Source organism: Brachyistius frenatus, unplaced genomic scaffold, assembly GCF_029030835.1.
Source record: "Brachyistius frenatus isolate BFR_SWC_R1_liver_20210118 unplaced genomic scaffold, ASM2903083v1 Contig_285, whole genome shotgun sequence".
In the NCBI taxonomy this organism is placed as follows: domain Eukaryota; kingdom Metazoa; phylum Chordata; class Actinopteri; family Embiotocidae; genus Brachyistius; species Brachyistius frenatus.
Genome location: NW_027210884.1, coordinates 172,664 through 190,136, shown reverse-complemented (window position 1 = coordinate 190,136; position 17,473 = coordinate 172,664). Strand labels below are relative to the sequence as shown.

Sequence of the window (17,473 nt, the reverse complement as noted above, 5' to 3'; positions counted from 1 at the left end):
ATGTAGGTCTGCGTGTGTGTGTGTGTGTGTGTGTGTGTGTGTGTGTGTGTGTGTGTGTGTGTGTGTGTGTGTGTGTGTGTGTGTGTGTGTGTGTGTGTGTGTGTGTGTGTGTGTGTGTGCATGCCAGATGGACATGTGTGAATTCATTTAACACCATTTCTGTTCTCCCAGACACCCCTGAGATCTTGAGGTGTCGACTGGACCTTTCCACGTCTGCAGCCCTGTCAAATCAAGAGGGTCTACAAACAACCTGGCTCCTGCCTGAAAGACGCTCAGCGAATCCTCTTGTAACTACATCTGTTTGTCTTGGCTTTCTGCATCAGACCTAAAAGCAGTTGCATATAATCTGAATGATTTAAATTATGCATGATTTGTCTGCCTGGACTCTCCAGCACTGAGAAGTTCAGAGGACTTCATGTCTTCCAAATTATACTTACAAGCATTTAAAAATATACTTTTGCAACAACGGTGCCTGGATCTGTTCCGCACGGTTCTCTCTGAGGTCAGAGTAAAACCTGGAGCCACCAATTCTGAGCCTTGGACCGATATCCTCACTCACTGGGTTTCCTGGAAAAATACTTAATTTGTGGTGGCGTCACTAAAGACTCTGTTTACTATGACATAGTGGTATAATATCATATGTCAAATATTTGTGTCCCACACAATGGCAGAGACAAATCTAAACTGACTACCAGTATCGGCGTGTGTGTGTGTGTGTGTGTGTGTGTGTGTGTGTGTGTGTGTGTGTGTGTGTGTGTGTGTGTGTGTGTGTGTGTGTGTGTGTGTGTGTGTGTGTGTGTGTGTGTGTGTGTGTGTGTGTGTGTGTGTTTATGTGTCCACATGTCGCCAAGTCTAATTCCCTGACATTAGGGGTTAGTTACTGACTGAGTGTCATTATCTGACAGGAATCTAACTCCAATATGATAGACTATCTGGTCTGGTTTATAGATTTGCCAAATTGAAGAGATTAATTGAGGCCTCTTGCTTGTGTTTCTCCCAGGGGCTGAATCACTGGCTTTCACTGGATAATATCATCCCAGCTTTGACATGCCAAGCCTCTGAGCTACTGGACAGCTCCACTCTGCCTGTCTACTCTGAGAATGAGAGGTATCCTTTCTCCCTGCCCCCTTTTTTCATTTTCTGATTGGACTATCAATGTGCCTTTAACTTTATGAAGCATGATAGCTATGTGTTCAACAAATAATAGCAGTGTATCGGTAACATAAAAAAAACCCCCAAAAAACACACAACATCTCTTATATCTGCATTTGAGTCTTTGAGCAAAGTTTATTTCAACGGTCTATTTCAATGCTTTATTCTTGTTGTCAATGTTAGACACAGTTTGTATGTATAGAATCTTAAAAAAAATAGGTCGTAATCAATGCAGCATATGCTGAGATACCCAGACTTTTACCGCTTAGTATGGGTCAAACCACAATCCTGCATCCAACATTTCCATGGTGTAGCTCACTGTAACATCACCGGGTTTTTTTCTGCTTCCTACAGAGCTACTGAAAATGTATTTACAGGCTGTAACGTACTTCTCATGACGCGTACACTGAATTTGGTGAGTAACATCGTGCTCCTTTAAAATGATCATTGCAAGAGTCGTCTGTTGTTGCTTGATGTGAAATGATATCGTCGTCTTCTTCATCTGCTGACAGAAAAAATGGATCTGGGTGACCTGCCACACTCTAAACACGTTCTGTCATGAATCTAACCCGTCTCCCTGACAGACATCAGTCAGACTTCTGTGTCACTGAGTTGTTTAGGCTTCAATACATCCAGCCAGTCAGTCTCCATGGCGTAAATGATCCTGCATATCACAGAGGTAAAAAACAAAAACAAAAAACACCCTATGGATGGTGAGGAGTTCCTTTTAGGCCTCTTTATTCACTTTTCCAATCACACTCAGTCCTGTTTACTGAACTTTACTGAAGAATCATCTCACACATCTACCCAAAACATCGCAGTTGGGGATTTGTTTTCATTTTTAAACACATGAAATTATTAATGATGTTCGTCTGAGCCCAGGTCAAAGTGGATGCCCAGAATTTGCAATTAATGAGGGATTACAGGCTGTGAGGAGATCAAAACACAGCCAGTCATACAGTTTCTTCATATTTCAGAGGATTAAATGCTTAGCAGCTGGGGCAGCAGGAACTTTACTTCATATTTGGGAAACTTTATTAGAATTTATTTCATTGGCCAACATGAAATCTGCAGTAGGCTACATTTCAACCTGTTCAAAACAGTCACATTAATTAGGAGCAGCCTATAAACTCTGACTGCAATACGATTGTTGGTGCTAATGTGACCTGCAGATATTGTTATGATAGGTTCAAAATGAAAAACAATGTACTGCATTATTAGGTAGCTGTTTTCCTACAGGAAGCATTTAATGGCTTTGGTTGATTTGTTATTTATTGGTAGCAATGAAAACGTGATAATTCATAATTGATCAAACGAAAGTGGGCTTGTAGATGTGGGTGATCATGTGCACCTCAAAGCCAACACGCTGACAGACACACACTCCCAGAGACAGTCCGACAGACGGAGTGCGGTGGTGGCTTTAAGAGGGGAGGCGTGGTGCTGCTGTTTTGACCGACTTGTCAGTCCCTTCACTCTCCACTATCATTCAGCTGAATGAGCAGCCTCGTACAGTCAACACCGGCCACCGGCTCTATGCGTTCATTCAGCTTGCAGTGACACAGATTTTTGGTCTTTGATTATTGCCTGGTGACAGCGACAAGGGATTATTATTGTCGAGCAGTAACTGTTTCTCCGAAACAAATCTGGAAGGTAAGTTTTCAGTGTCTCTGTAAATCAACGTGAAGCGAGCGGTACCTCAGGATGGTTCTCCCCCTCAGCAGCCGGGGGGAGCAGAGGGTGCCATCGGCTGGGAAACAAACGTTTGACGCCTCGGTATGGGTAACGGGCGATGACGGGGAGCGTTACAATGTCGACCGTGTTGGATAATTTTGCTTTTGAAAATACAATTCAAGCACCACTCCTGTGGTTTAAGGTGGAAATGAACTGGCTGCTGTTCTGCTCAACATGCCATTTAGATTCAGCACCTGATTTTCACGCCTAGGGAATTCACATTTGAATTGATGTCCATAATCAATCGTTTCTTATCAATGATAAGTCCTTATAGGCCGCCTTTAGATGCATATTGGTTCATTTATATGCCGTTTAGCGCATGACAGTCTGCCTCCGCCTATTATCTTTTGCAGGTTTGACGTTTTTCGAACAATGATATCATCAAGTTTCGAAGCTTTTAAGTTATTGATATTGATGGACTGCAGGGGATTCACATGATGCTCATTGCATTTGACCTCAATATTCTCCGGCTGTATACGTTCAATGGGCTAAACGGACTCAATCATTTCTATGACCGTCCATAGGGGGCGCTGCGCCTCCTCAACTGCTGTGTCATCAGAGCTTGCTTTACCCACACCGCAAATATATGTCTATTTATATCAAGGCACGATGTGCAGTGATCATACATGTTTTGCTGAAGAAGTGGAAGATTTTTCAGTTTGAGTGAATTCATATACATTTTTCTAAAAATGTTTTTATTCCCCTTTTTTTTTTAAAGAAGAAAATAGCCCATCTTTACACAGCAGGATAAAGACTGTCAAGGATGTTGCACTTTGTGTGATAATGTGTCAAATAAAATTTAATTAGGACTAGAATAAGAAGCACTGAATCACCTTCAACCACAGTATTTTCTTGTTTGCATAAGATTACGATTGTCAGTGGATTAGTTATGATCATATTCCCTGCAGACACAGCTATACTTGCACTCTCCCGAGCTAAATGTGGCCGCAGCAACTTTTCAAGTTCTGTTTTACATCCAGACATCAGCACGTCAAAATATTTCTTTCTTTAACAGAAAACAGGTGTCTCTTCACAATTTGGCTATCAAAATATCAGAAATAAATCTTGACAATGGTGGTTGATTAAGGCTGAAATTTCTTTTTTATTTTTTTTACTGTGAGTCTCTCACAGTGTTAATAAACCTAACGATAAAAAACAAAATTTCGAATCAGTAGGAACTGAGGTAAATGCTTGCACTCCGAAGGGCATCCGTCCTCGCTGATTGTCAGTTGAAAGGATGGGAAGGCATAAAGAGCTGTTTAATCTAACAGAACATCTGGCAGTGATGCAGCGTCGGGTCCTCTTGGCCAGTGGTTGAGGCTTTACGAGCACAGCATCATGATAAGCACAAAATTATCCCCTCCTCCTCGTACACACAGCTTTGCCCAAGGAGCTCTTAGCATTTGCTATATTCCTTTTACCAGATCGAGATTGTGATACTCGGCAGCGTCATGTAAAGCCACAATGATCTTCAGCTGTGTGGTCGTGGTTCAGAAAAATAAGAAAAAGAAAGGGGGGGGAAGTAAAACACCATTATGGGTGAACGGATTGGAATGGATTATGACGTAGAAATTACATTTTAATCATGCTAACCCATCGAGTAAGTAAGTGGCTTGCAGGATTTGTGCCTGTAAGGCTGCTGGAGGAATTTTGAACACTGTCTAATGCACATACTTTGCAGGCATCAATAGGCTGCTCACTGAACCCCACAGACTTGTGTTAATGGATGTCAGTGATGTATGGATTCATTGAAAAGCCCTGCTCTATAGACAGCTGTATATCTCTAAGCAGAGCTGCAATCCATTAAGCTTTTAATACGCTTTAATCTTTTTTACAGGTTCAGCTTCAAACATGTCAAATTTCACATGTAAAACAGGAGTATTTGTCTATTTACTCTGAAGCCAGACTAGAGGAGCCGGTCCGGCAATTGGCCTGGAGTATTTTTAGGTCCACTGTTTTGACTATTGTGCATAATCCTTGTCCAGTTACCTGTGTGTTTTCAGAGGGGAGAGAGGGAAGAAAAATAGATTTGACATCCAAGAGTAACAGGGCTACTGGGCTGAGGTGTTCTACATCTGGCTGTGTCCCCTGCTGACTGAGCATGAGGTTACGGGACTCTTTGGTTGTACGTGTTTGTTTCTGTGGACGGAAGGATGACTGGAAACCTTGCTCAGCTCTGGGTGGCTGCGTGCCTTTTAGCAGGTATCGGAGTGACCATGGTTTTGGGCTGTGCCCGGTCTGAGCTGCTCTGCCACAGGCAGGGGTGGCCAACTGGGGAAAGACAGGACCATTGTTCCTGAGCAGCAGCACAGGCAGAAGTTTACTCACTTCTAACAGAGCCAGATGTTTTGGTTGGCAGTTGCTACTGCTGTCGGGGCCCTACGGTGAAAATCTGGTGTGGCAATCAGGGGAGGGCAGGAGCTGAGCCAGGCTGGAGGCATGTAGTCGGTCCAAGGAGGGCATGTTCCATTTTTCTGCTTCTTTTATGTACTCTTTATTCTAAAGTCACATCAGCTGCGGATTGACAGATTGACTCTGGATTTAAATATATATTTTATGTGGTCCAAATATAACTTTTAATAAATCAGCGTGCAACAAATACTGATCACCACGTCGTCTAGAGAGCACCGACACCCCCGTGTGCAACCCTTGCAGTTCATCAACAAGCCTTCCAAGTCGATGGCTTTGTTCTCGTCTCGCCTCGTAAAATTTGTGTCCCGAAAGTTGCCAGCAGCTGGCCATTCTTTTTCTACTCTTCACTCATCACTTCCACACTGAGTGGCCGCAGTGCACGCAGAAGGCCTAGTGCCAGTCTCCGCTCGTGCCCGCTCTTCTCTTTTGTGTGCAGGATAGGCAGGCAGCATGCCGGCTTACTGTATCTGTGCAGAGTTTCTGGCACACAGCTAAGGAGCCTGGGAGTAATTAGCTGTGAGGGTATAATCCTACACCAGACACAGTGTTGGGTCTGTTGCGCCCCCCCCCCCCCCCGCCCTCCCTTCTCCTTCCAATCCTCAGGCACAAGTGGTTATGTCCTCACTCCCCCCTGCCCCCCCCCTTACTTTTCTAGTGCCTTCATTTGTAAGTACAAAAAAAAAAGAAAAAAGTGAAACTTCTTTGATTTACAGATTTGTTTTCACAGCAGGGGTCAACCACATTTTTCCACCATGAATATGTTTACTCTTACCTATATAAGAAATGCCAAATCTCTACCGAGGATGACGTCTAAAAGGAGAGACCAGTGGTTCACGTGCCCATAGGCATCCTAAAAAACGGAAAGGTTTTACCTCAGCTTAAAATAAGATAAAAATAAAAGTATTTTTTTCCTCAAGCAGTAGCCTGATCTCAGCTTTCGTAGAACAGGTTGTGCCACAGACGCTTAGTGTGCAAAACTTGCTGATGGGTGGATGCAACAGGCTCTGGTCTGTTTCTCCCATACAGTAGTGCGGCTGTTCTCTGCTGGGAAGAGCCTGAGTTTGAGAGGCATAACGGGAATGTTCCTGGTGTGCCAGACACCCTTGGCATCATGTCAGTCTTAAGTTACACAAACTGTAAATGAGTGCTGTGATATGATCTTTATGTACATTTACTGGTATCTGACATCAGTAATTTACTTTCTCTTTCTGTTCTTTGCATCATCCGTGGGGCTTACTCTAATTATTGTTTTAATTAATCATTATTACTGTATGAATCTGCTTGCCTAATTGCTTTGAAAAAAAAGAAATGGCTTGGATCTATGTGTCATAGCTGTCTTTGAAGACGGAAACCCCCTTGTCAGGTGGGACCTATTAAACAAAACAGTGCTGGACACATTTTTCTGCCTTCTGCCATTCTTCCTCCCTCTCCTTTTTCCTCCTCCGCCAACTGTCCCTATAGTCTAATTTCCTGTCATTTTCACCACATACACCCACATACTCCAAATGGAAACATTAGCTTGCTGCCTTGACTGCCTGATTAGACTTGCATGTTTCCACCAGTGGTATAAATTAAAGGCAATTTAAATCCCGGCTTCACCACGCATTGTTCTGGTCCTCCGGAGGAGAGTTTGTGACCACAATAAAGGTGGTATTTTGCATGATGGTTGGATGATTACTTATTCAATCATATCCGGGCTAAACACACAGGGAGCAGGTGCTCACGAAAGATTGCCTCTTTAATGTCTTGGAGAATTATTTCCCCATGAGTGGGAGTGATTTAGCACTGGGGGTAATGGAGGTTGAGAATATCCTAATATTTCTGCACTTCCTGACAGCTCCCTCCCCCAAATACCTTTTCCTCCTTGGTCCCAACCTCTGTTCCCTTTACCCTCTGCCCTCTATCAGCCCTCAGACATCTAACTCAATGCAGTGCTTGTTTCAATCCACCACTGTCTCCATGTAGTCACAGGCAATTAGCTCCCGTCAAAATAGGCTGCAGGAGGCGGGTTGAGACTCAGGCATCCAAAACCCCTTGCTCCTGCCCCTTACGCTTGGCTAATATTACTCTGAGCTACCGAAAAAAAGGCCCGATAGGTTTTGTCAGTAGATGGAAGGGAAAGAAGGGGAGGGGAGTCCGCTTGGGACCTGCGCGCGTGCTACCTCACTGAGCACAAAGCAGTTCTTTCACTTGGGATCTGGAGCACATATGGAATCATTTATCAAACCTCGAGTGCGTCAGCCCCACCGTATTCTCCTGGCTGCAGGTTTCCACTCACCTCCACATCTCAGATTCACTTTGCCTCCTGAAATGATGTTGAAAAGTGGCACCTGGGGATGTTCCTCCATTGTTCTCCTTGGCACACCTTCATTGTAAATTCAATTCAATTCCACAAAGTTTTATTTATATGGCGCCAAATCACAACATAAGTCACCTTTGGGCAATTTACATAGTATGGGCGAGACCTTACAGCATTATAGAGAGAAGCCCAACAATTGTGAGTATTCTCACATGAATACACCTTCCTACAAACTCATCTTAGTGCCCTTAAAATATCTTTAAATTTCATAGATATTGTTTTGATTTTGTGGCCAGTAAACATACTTGTAGGTCGACCCATGATGCCTTTACATCATCTGATATTACATTTAATTCAAAGATAATGTCATACTACTACTGAACTTAATTCCAGGTTGGCATTTATTGGAGTTTGCTTGCCTTTTTCTTGAATGAATTACACACAATTATAGAAGCACTACAGTATTTTAACAGTAACTCAATGCCAGTGTGACATCATCTCCAAAGATTGGCCTCTAAACTGCACAGCTGGGTGTAGATAACGGAGCAGCTTGGATGTTTATTTTTTCCCCTTCTGCATTCCAGCTTCTTATTTATAATGGCAATGATATTCAGCTCTGGGGGCTACTTCTATAAAAGGAAGTTTGAAGACTTTTGCCGAGCCACTCGGAGAGGAGGCTTGCATGCCACATTTCTCTCAAGATGTAACCTTTAGATTTTCAGTCGAAAAACATCAATCACTGCAGCAAAAGAATGGTGAGTTTGGTGAGTCGGTGAGATTCATGTCTGAAGACTTGACTGCAAATGCTGCAGAATCCAAACACAAAGCTACCAGCATTCTCCGTAGGGTTCTGCCTTTGTATCATCCAGGTGTATCCTCAAAAAAAATTCAATGACCTGCACGTTTAAAGCACTTAGTTTCTCGTCCCTCCAAATGACCAAAGCTGTGGAGAAAAGTTGTGTGTAAAATGACTGAAACAAATGCAACTCGCAGGTCAAAGCTATGTTTTTGTTGAGGATAGACTGCACATATTTAAATGTGGTTCGAGGTGACCTTTTACCTGTGACCTTATCCAATTGTTTGGCTAGCCCTTTAGGAAAAAGATTTTGTTTACAAAGAGCTTGTTCTTTAGATTTAATTATCTTCACATGTTGGGTTGGGCAGCCAATGGCAGTCAATGTATAGGTCTGTGTTTTTTTTTTTTGCCTTGGATCTAATGACAAAGTTCAACCAGTTCCTCTTTAACCTGTGAATATTCTCTGCTTGCAAACGGAGTCTGGTCCCAATTACTAAATGACAAGAAGTCAATTGGCCGGGATCGTAAGTCCTTGAGTTTTTATCTTGAATTGTAGGTTCTCAGGATCAAATCCTCCCTAAATTAGCCTAAACGTCCCATTACTAACCATCCAGATGTCCTCAGTGGCTGGACACCCTATTTAATGTGGAGCAGATGGTGTTTGTAGTGGTGGATTGTGCTGAAAACAGATTACCTTAATGAGGTCATTTACCAATGAACTGTGTGGGTTTAGCCAAATCATCTGATGGAGGCTTGTACCAGCCCTCCGGGTTTCAAAAATTTACTTCAGGTTACTTACAGGTTAAACATCCTTAGAAGACCGACTCCTTGAAACACTGACTGTGGAGTGCATTCACCTTGAGGGGGGCCTCCTCCAAAGAGATATGGCCGAGCATGTACTCTTTTAGGCTGTGTTATTGTAACTACCAGATCTTCTCCGCTTTCCCTTTTCCTCCTCCCTCTCTCTGTCTCCTTGTTGGACAAGGGTCCTTTTCGCTGCCCCGTGCAACTCTGTTTGTGTTTGATTGTGGGAAAATTTCTCGACTGTCCGTGAGAGTCCCCCGCTCTCTGGAACGCCTTTTCCCATGGGGTCCTCCATGCTCAGAGTCTCTGAGCCCCAGCACTGCTCTGAGGCCCCCCTTTTTTTCTTTTCTTTTTTTTTAATCTCATTAAAAAGTAGTGGTAACAGTGGTAGCTGAATTCATCTGTATAACCCTCCCATGATTGTCATGCTCGACAACAGAGTTTATATCAGATTTGGGAGATCCTTTAGGATTTTCAGCACAATGAAAGAAGCCTTTAGCAAAAAGACATCTAACAGCAAATCACTTGAGAAGGGAGGCTGATGTTGAGCCATGGATCATGATGTGACACAGAGTTTTGAGACAGAACCAGGCTGTGGTGGGTTTACTTTGGCTACCCATGCAGAATATGCTCTGGCTCCAATCTTGGATATTGAACCTGAGCTATGTCAAGTTTATAGCTTTGAGTTTGCAGTTTAGTTAATGAGACTTTCTCTGGTTCATGCACAGTATACGGTATGTAATTTGGCTGAAGGAATTACCTCATTAAATTAAGTTTGTGGCTTTGTATATTTAGATTGTGTATTTCAGTTTTCTTTTAAATGCATTCATTTGCGTTTGGCAATGGTTTGCTTTCATTTTTGCATTTGGATACTGGTACTGTTTTATTTTCACATTTGGCTCATGGAATTCCCCTGAAATACAGGTTTTGCAAATTCAGTTCTCAGACAAGTTTCACAATGACTGTTTTGTGTTGTGTGTGTCTATGTGTCTTTATACTGACCAAACAAATAAATGGCCTGTAATTTTACTGAAGATAAGACCGGCTGTCAGATAGCCAAGCCTTCCACCTCAATCCTGAATTAAATTTAAGCCGGTGTAATTCACTTTACTGGTGTGACAAAATGGTTTTTATTGAAGTGCTCCCAGGCTGGAGCATCTTAACAAGATTTAAGATGTAGATTCATTCGCCAATCTTGTTTTCCCTAATCCATTATAATATTGTTATCTTATCTTCACCTGCAGGGTTTAGACGCTATACAACTATAAATTGTTTGACCTGAGGAAGAAAAATGGTCCAGACATACAGTATCAGTCAATACCTCCTCAGTGATCTCACTTTGTTCAAAACCAAAGGTTATTACTAAACATCTCAGAAGCTTAACACTATCATAATTCTTGCTCAGAGTTTTAAATTGCTAAATTTGTCTAGTGTATCTTCCCACGCATTTCTTACCAATCATGTAATGTCTTAATGGTGCACATGAAAGCTCTAAAGTAGACGAGAAAGCTGTGATGGGCACTTTTACTGTGCTCTACAGGCTTTCTCCCAAACCCTAATGCATCATCCGAGCTAACCGTCATCTGATTGTGTTTGAGCTTTGAGATGGATGAGTAGATGCTGTGAAGGATGCTGGAGCGGTTCTGTCTTTTTGCTATCAAGTAACTAAACAGACGAACACAGTCTGAATGGTGGACCGAAGCCATAGTTTCTTTAGCCCCTGCAATTTTTTTTTTTTTTTTTTTAAACACCCCCTTTTTCTCCAAGTGACAAACCGCGTGGTTGGCAACAACTAAAGCATTCAGCGGTGGAATGAATACGGTTCTGTCTTTGGAGAGGCTCGTTGAAACGGGGCCTTTTGCTTTTATCCCTCCGGAGAGCAGATTGATCTCGCGTAGGTTTGCACTGGCAGTGCACTTCAAATGAACTGTTGAAAGCTAAGGCGTTTATTTGTGCTGTGTTATAAATTGTGTCCTTTTTTCCAGGTTTCAGATTCTGTGGGTGTTCTCCATCCTCTGAAAGCACGACCAGGCAATCGCTTCCTCCCTCTACTTTTGTCATACTTACATTCACCTGTAACACTAACCCCGACCTCGATCTGCTCTCTGGTGTTTTCATGTGTGCGCTGAAGGATTTTCTTCTCATCTGCTCTCCCTGATCAACAATGATGTGAAACGCAGGTACTCGTTTCGTACTAGATTCGGGGTCTTCTTTCCTTTTTTTTTTTTTTTTATAGTTCTGCCGATGGAGAGGAGGAAGCCTGTTAAAACAGATGTCATCCTCCTCTGATTTACAACCCATCACTCCCTCGTGGTAAATATCACATGTGGACATCAGGTGACCCCCTTTGCGCTGTTCCTTTGGTTACTAACCCCCATCCTCCCCCTCATCCCTGTCCTCTTGCTCCTTTGCATCATGCAGCAACCTTCCAGAGCAGCTTTGTGTTTTCTTTTTTCTCCGTCCACTTGTATAAAGGAGGAGACTTATCTGTCATCAGCATTCAGGAAGTGTGGGGATAAACAAATGACAAGACCCAGCAGGAGAAACTCAAATGACCTTAGTATGTCCGAGCAACCGTGAAGAGGAGGCTATTTTTGGTCAGTGTCTGTATCGCTGTGCCTTGAATTTATAAGTGGTTGTTTATCTGTCAGGGAAAGATGGTTTGTGCACATGTGAGATTAACTCGGGTCAGAAAAATGCATCATCAACTACTTAATTCAACAACTTTCCAGTCCTCACACTGACCAATCAGTCACAGGGTGTCCCCTCCCATTTTTTAATTTATTTACTGGTCGGGTTACAAAGCTCTATTCTGATGCACTGTTGGCAGTGGTTGTTGTTTCAAGTTTTTTTTTTTTTACTGGTGTGCATTTGCAGGATAAGAGTGGCCTCTCGCTTTTTCAAGACCTTTTTCAGACAGAAGTGTTTATATGAGAGAAATACAGACCTACAACGTTTAAAGTGCTGCGAAATGTACGTCTATACGCACGTGTGTTGACAGGTCCACCCTGTCAGCAGTTCATTAATGGAGAGATAAGCCAGTGTTCTCTGTGCCAAACCATCTGACTTGTTCGGAGCACACTGAATGCAGAAGCTGGCCTGCATTAAAGCTAGTGGAGACTCATGTATTTTTCTCTCTATCTCCTTCTCTTTTTGTTTTTCACTCTCAACAGCTAGAGCTGGACTGCCCGTTTTCATGCAGCCTGTATTATTTCTTCAGGCAGTGATCTATCCAGAAAATGGCTTCTTAAAATCCGGTCCTTCCTCCGTCATCACAATTCAGCCCCCCTTCTGTCCCATTGTCCAGAAGCGGTGGGGATTAGCTGTGCCATGTAGCGTGAGGAGACCCAAAGATATTGTGGTCATCGGAGGGAGGGATAGAGGTGAAATGGGGGAAGAAGGGGGTCGGTGTGGGGGAGTCCCTGCCGGGATGCTACCAGACTGTAACCATGCCCCTTGAACACATCTACTGGGAATAATACTAGTTTAGACGAGGGGTGGGGATGGTGGTGGTGGTGGTGGGGGGGGGTGATTAAAGGTATTAGGCAGACAAACTGGACCCTTGGTGCAAAATCGTCCCCACACACATCTCTGCACACCCAACCCCCAACCCCCTCCCTGCTGTGCTGACAAACTAAATCCCTTAAATGTGCAATTAAGTGGCGGAGTGACTGCGGCTATTACAAGAGATCAGCTTTAATATGGAAGAAACGGATGTGATTTTTGTTTATTGTCCTGAAATTTTAGTTGTTGGGGTATACTAACAGCCAGAGGGAGAGACATTTTGGACAATAGTTAAGGTTCTGTATTTTAGCTTACAGGCCTTGATTAAATATTACTGGAGTATTGACTCCAATCCAATTAGTCAATGAGGATTAAAAGAGATTTCAGCTCCTCCTGTTAAATCAGCTCAAACTTGCCATGATATGTTATCGGTAATAAAGAGGAAGAATATACTCTTTTACAGCTCCAAACTCCAAAGCATTAGGGTATTAAATATATGTTATTTTATGAAAATACCTTTAGTAATGCGATTTGTCTCTTTTTCACCCTCTCACTCTTTCCTTTCCTTGGATCACTACCACTCTTTCTTGTGCTGCGCCCTGATTTTCTGCCAGGTTGCCTTGGCAACAGGCCGCAGTACATAAACCGGGCGATGTTTGGGGAACGCAGCGCTGCGAGGCAGGAAATCTTGTGCATTCTTTATCTCTCACCCCTCGGATGGTGCTCCCGCCGTCCTCAGTAGGGAGCAGGAGCCACAGAAGCAAATGGAGGCCTTATTCTTTGAGTCGGTCCATTTCATACTTTTTCAGACAGAGGTAAACAAAATCTTTGAGGTCTTAGCAACCCACACTTCCTTTGCAAGCACTGGGGAGAGAATGAAAGAAAGGTTTCGGGAAATGCGTAAATAAGGAGCAGTGGTGCTATGGAAACACTGAAAAATGCTGAAAATGAAGGATTTTACTCTACGATGGCCAAGCTTTGCAAGTCCCAAAGTGTCATGCAACACTAGTCAGGACTCTGAGCGATCAAGCATTTTCCAAATCTGTTGAATATATGTGTGCATACACTCACGGCACGCATCAAATAAATGCACACGCAGACACACCCGTCATGACCTTGCTTTCCTGACATTCCATCCAAGAGCTTGAGGAAGAGGAAAGGTAGCCGCTGATCTGAGGTCGGCGGGTCTGGCCCATGAAACAGAATAAAGGGAAGAAGCCCTGCTGTGATCCATTTGTGTGTCGCCTACATTTGCGCACACAAACTCGCTTAGAAAGCAGTTGACAGAGTATTAAAACAGACTCTGATCATAAATCTGCCGGATGCTTTTGGCCTGTGGCCAGTGCTGCACAGTACATTTTCCCAGACTTCCCTTTTCTTCCTTTTTGTCATCAGATATTGACAAAAAAAAAAAAAGAAAGATGTTTAAGAATTTAAAATGCAATCAGTTGGCGGCACTTTCATTGTCGTCTAATTTTAGCTGTGGTATTTACTTTTTGATGAACAGTTGCTGACACCTCTCCAGCTTGGCTCGGCTTCTTATTCTCGCCATTATTGACAGTAAAACTTGATGGCCAGAGCTGAGTAAGCCATTTCAGCTCTCCTACAGAACAGTGATCTTCAAAAAGGAGGGTGTCGACAGGTGAAGATCATAAAGTTGCTGCTCCCTTTTTCCTTTTGATCCCATTCTCGACAATCAATGCTCACAACTATTGAAATGGCCGCTTTGGACTGTGTCTAAAAAGGTCACTGAGTTACAACTGATATCACGTCCTACATCTCACACAGCGTGCGAATTAACTATCTGTGTGCGCCGCAGTGGCCGTTGTGGTTGTAACAATGCCAGTCGTGCCGTCGTGGGAGGGAGGAAAAAAAGGAAAAGTCAGACTCATTGTTCAGTGAAGGAAACTAAGATGCAGAGAGAGGAAAAGCTGCGGGGGGAAAAAAAGTGCTGACCCACATTTTTGTTGCAGCGTGCAATGGGACAACAATTCGAGGGCCCAACCTGACCATTTAACTTAAATGACTTGTAATCGGAACAGTGTGTGTTGATTGTACGCCGTCAGAGCAGATGTGATTAACCCAGATTTGTGCGACAGGGGTCAAGGGTTTTTTCCGAGTAGGGTTTCATCCTGTGGAGGCCAGTGACTGGGACAGCTCATTGTGTGACAACTTTTCTTTACTTAACCTGCACTAATTTTTTGAAGAACGTTTAAAGGAAACATCTGCACTACATTTAAAATAAATACAGTGTATATATTGACTGTAGATTTTGACCTCGATGATGCTGGATGCAACACATGACTGGAGTTAGAATTCCCCTGAGATCACACTGCTCATTGAGTTCAGCAGACGTCATACTATTGAGTACTCCTGGCCAATAACTATTGCGATTGCGTGTGGGAGAGAGAAAGTATGTCTATGAATGTGTGCCTGTATAAGAGGAGTACTGAAAAGCTAAAACTTGACAGAAATGGAATATGATATTCATAATTTGTGTCGGTGTATAATAACCTGAAACTATGAATTGCTGTGTTTTTGCTACCGTAGAATGACCTCTTTATATTAAGGAATAGGCAGTTGGTCCTTTTTCCATGCAGTGCTATGTTTGTAAAGTAGTCGAGAAGGAAAAACCAAAAACTGGCTCTATAAAGGGACTTGAGTGTTGTTTTGTCTGAGTGCTTGAGTAACAGTAGGTTCGCCTACACTCTTTGATGGGGAGGGTCAAGTGGGGGTTATTAAATTGGTTGCAATCTGCAACCTGAACACTAGATGCCACTAAATCCTACACACTGCTACTTTAATGCCTTATGGTATGGATATGTACAAATTAGTTCATACCGAGCGTGGTCTGACCACATCTGAAGGTAAAAAGTGTTTACAGGTGTTCTGAACCTGGAAGGAGAGGCAAAACGCTTCCTGTCACGTCCCAATAAGCAGTGTACTTTTTAGTTTTTGTTTTAATTCGGACAACTTGCACATTTTGCCTTTTCTTCAGGGCATTCACGAGAATGTTCACACTTGAAGCTATTAAAGTTATGGTGTGAAGAATGAAGCACTGGAGCTCAAGCACGGCCAACTCTTACACGAAAGTGGCTGTTTGCAGCCTCCAAATTCTAAAATATAGCTTGTAACAACTTGTGAGATGATAAAGAAACTATTACGTTTTAATTATGTTGATCCCTTTAGCTCGGAGTCAGACAAAAAAACAGCCAAAGGACTGTGTTGATGTATACTGTTTAAGGTAATGGTGAGAAAATAAACACAATACAGGAAGTGTAATCGAGGTAATCGACTTATCGTATGCGCAAACACGACACAACAGTTAGCAATCCTTAATTGCAGGATGTTATCTTTCATTGAGACTATTTTGAGTTTAAAAAAAAAAATGCCAATGATATTACAAGGTAATCTACTAGGTATGTTTGCTTGCATGCATGTGATTGGTCAGTGCCTATCATACATTTTTTTGCTGAAGCCCCCTGTTAATGTACCCCTGCTGCGCTGACAGACTGCCTCCATTCAAATGAATGAAAGGACTACATATTTTCACGCCGAGCTGCTGTTGGTCTTTTTCAAGCAGCAACTCGGATCAGCTTCTGATGAAAAGGACCAAAATTGTATCAATGGAAAGTCCTAATCAGTGTAGCGACTTGAACTCGTGTGTGCTTTTTTTTTTTTTTTTTTTGTCATACCAGAGTGGTCAGATTACAGTGGATGAGCCTGCATCCCTGTGAGGGAGAGCCTTGTTTTGTTAGATTGATTTCACAAGCATTGTGGGGTGTTTGGGTATGGGTGTTTGGGTATGTGTGTTTGTGTACTCGTCTAGCAGCAGAGCACGAACGAGGGAGCCGTACTGGCTTGTCGGTGTGTGTCACTGAAAAGCCAGATGGATATCCACGCGGTGGTGGGTGTTTTTCTGCCACTGCAGGAGCCCGCGCTGGGCTCAGCTGGCTTTAATCAACACAATCATTTACCCCTCTTATAGGGTAATCGGCGCACAATGGAACCCCCCTCAGCAACTACCCCCCTCCCACCACCACCACCTCCTCCACCTCTGCTTCCTCAGAAGATAGTATATGTATTTACATTGTCTCTCCTGTACTCACACCAGCTCATTCACTCATTTGCTTGCACATAAACACGCACAGCCTGTTGAAACTTCAGTTGATATTGAATTTAAAGGATAATTATTATTATTTATGATAACTCGGGTTTACTGTCATAGTTTTGGCTAGAATTACCGTTGGTTATGATAATATTGTACAAAATAATTGCTTATTTAGTTGGTAGTAAAAATAAAGGCGAGCGCATTCATTTTTGCACTGGAACACTGTGCGTGCACATCTAAACTGTTTGGGTAATTACTGCACATTCTACTTCTGTTTTTATGTCCAAATACTGTTGGCTGAACTGCATGCTTGTTTGAAACCTGTCTGGAAGACCACATGGATACTTAGTGCCCCATCACACTTTATTCTGCAAATAGCAGGAATTATTACAGTTGGAATAAATGTCCAAAACTACTACTAATAAATGACTGTACCAGATCTGTCTTTGAATGTTTTGTCGGCATGCAGTTAAACAGTTAGGGAGCGAAGTGCAGTTGCAGACGGTGACAGTCGTGATATCTTTGTGCACTGTGACATAGATGGGAAAGAATGCAGTTACAAATTAAAGCTTGTGTAATCTCCACGCTCTTGTCGTGCATGCATACGTTCCTGATAGCTTCCTCCAGACGGGGCTAAGCTTTGCTTACCTACCAAAGCACCACG

The 17,473-nt window shown here is 42.9% G+C and overlaps 1 protein-coding gene across 2 annotated transcripts in view; it reads left to right on the top strand.

Moving 5' to 3' along the window:
* Positions 1–2,649: 2,649 nt before the first annotated feature.
* Positions 2,650–17,473, top strand: part of daam2 (dishevelled associated activator of morphogenesis 2) — a 97,675-nt gene continuing 82,851 nt past the window's right edge. For both annotated transcript variants that reach the window (XM_069722309.1, XM_069722307.1), the window contains exon 1: positions 2,650–2,802. The gene's annotated coding sequence lies outside the window, so the exon portion shown is untranslated. The remainder of the gene's footprint in view (positions 2,803–17,473) is intronic.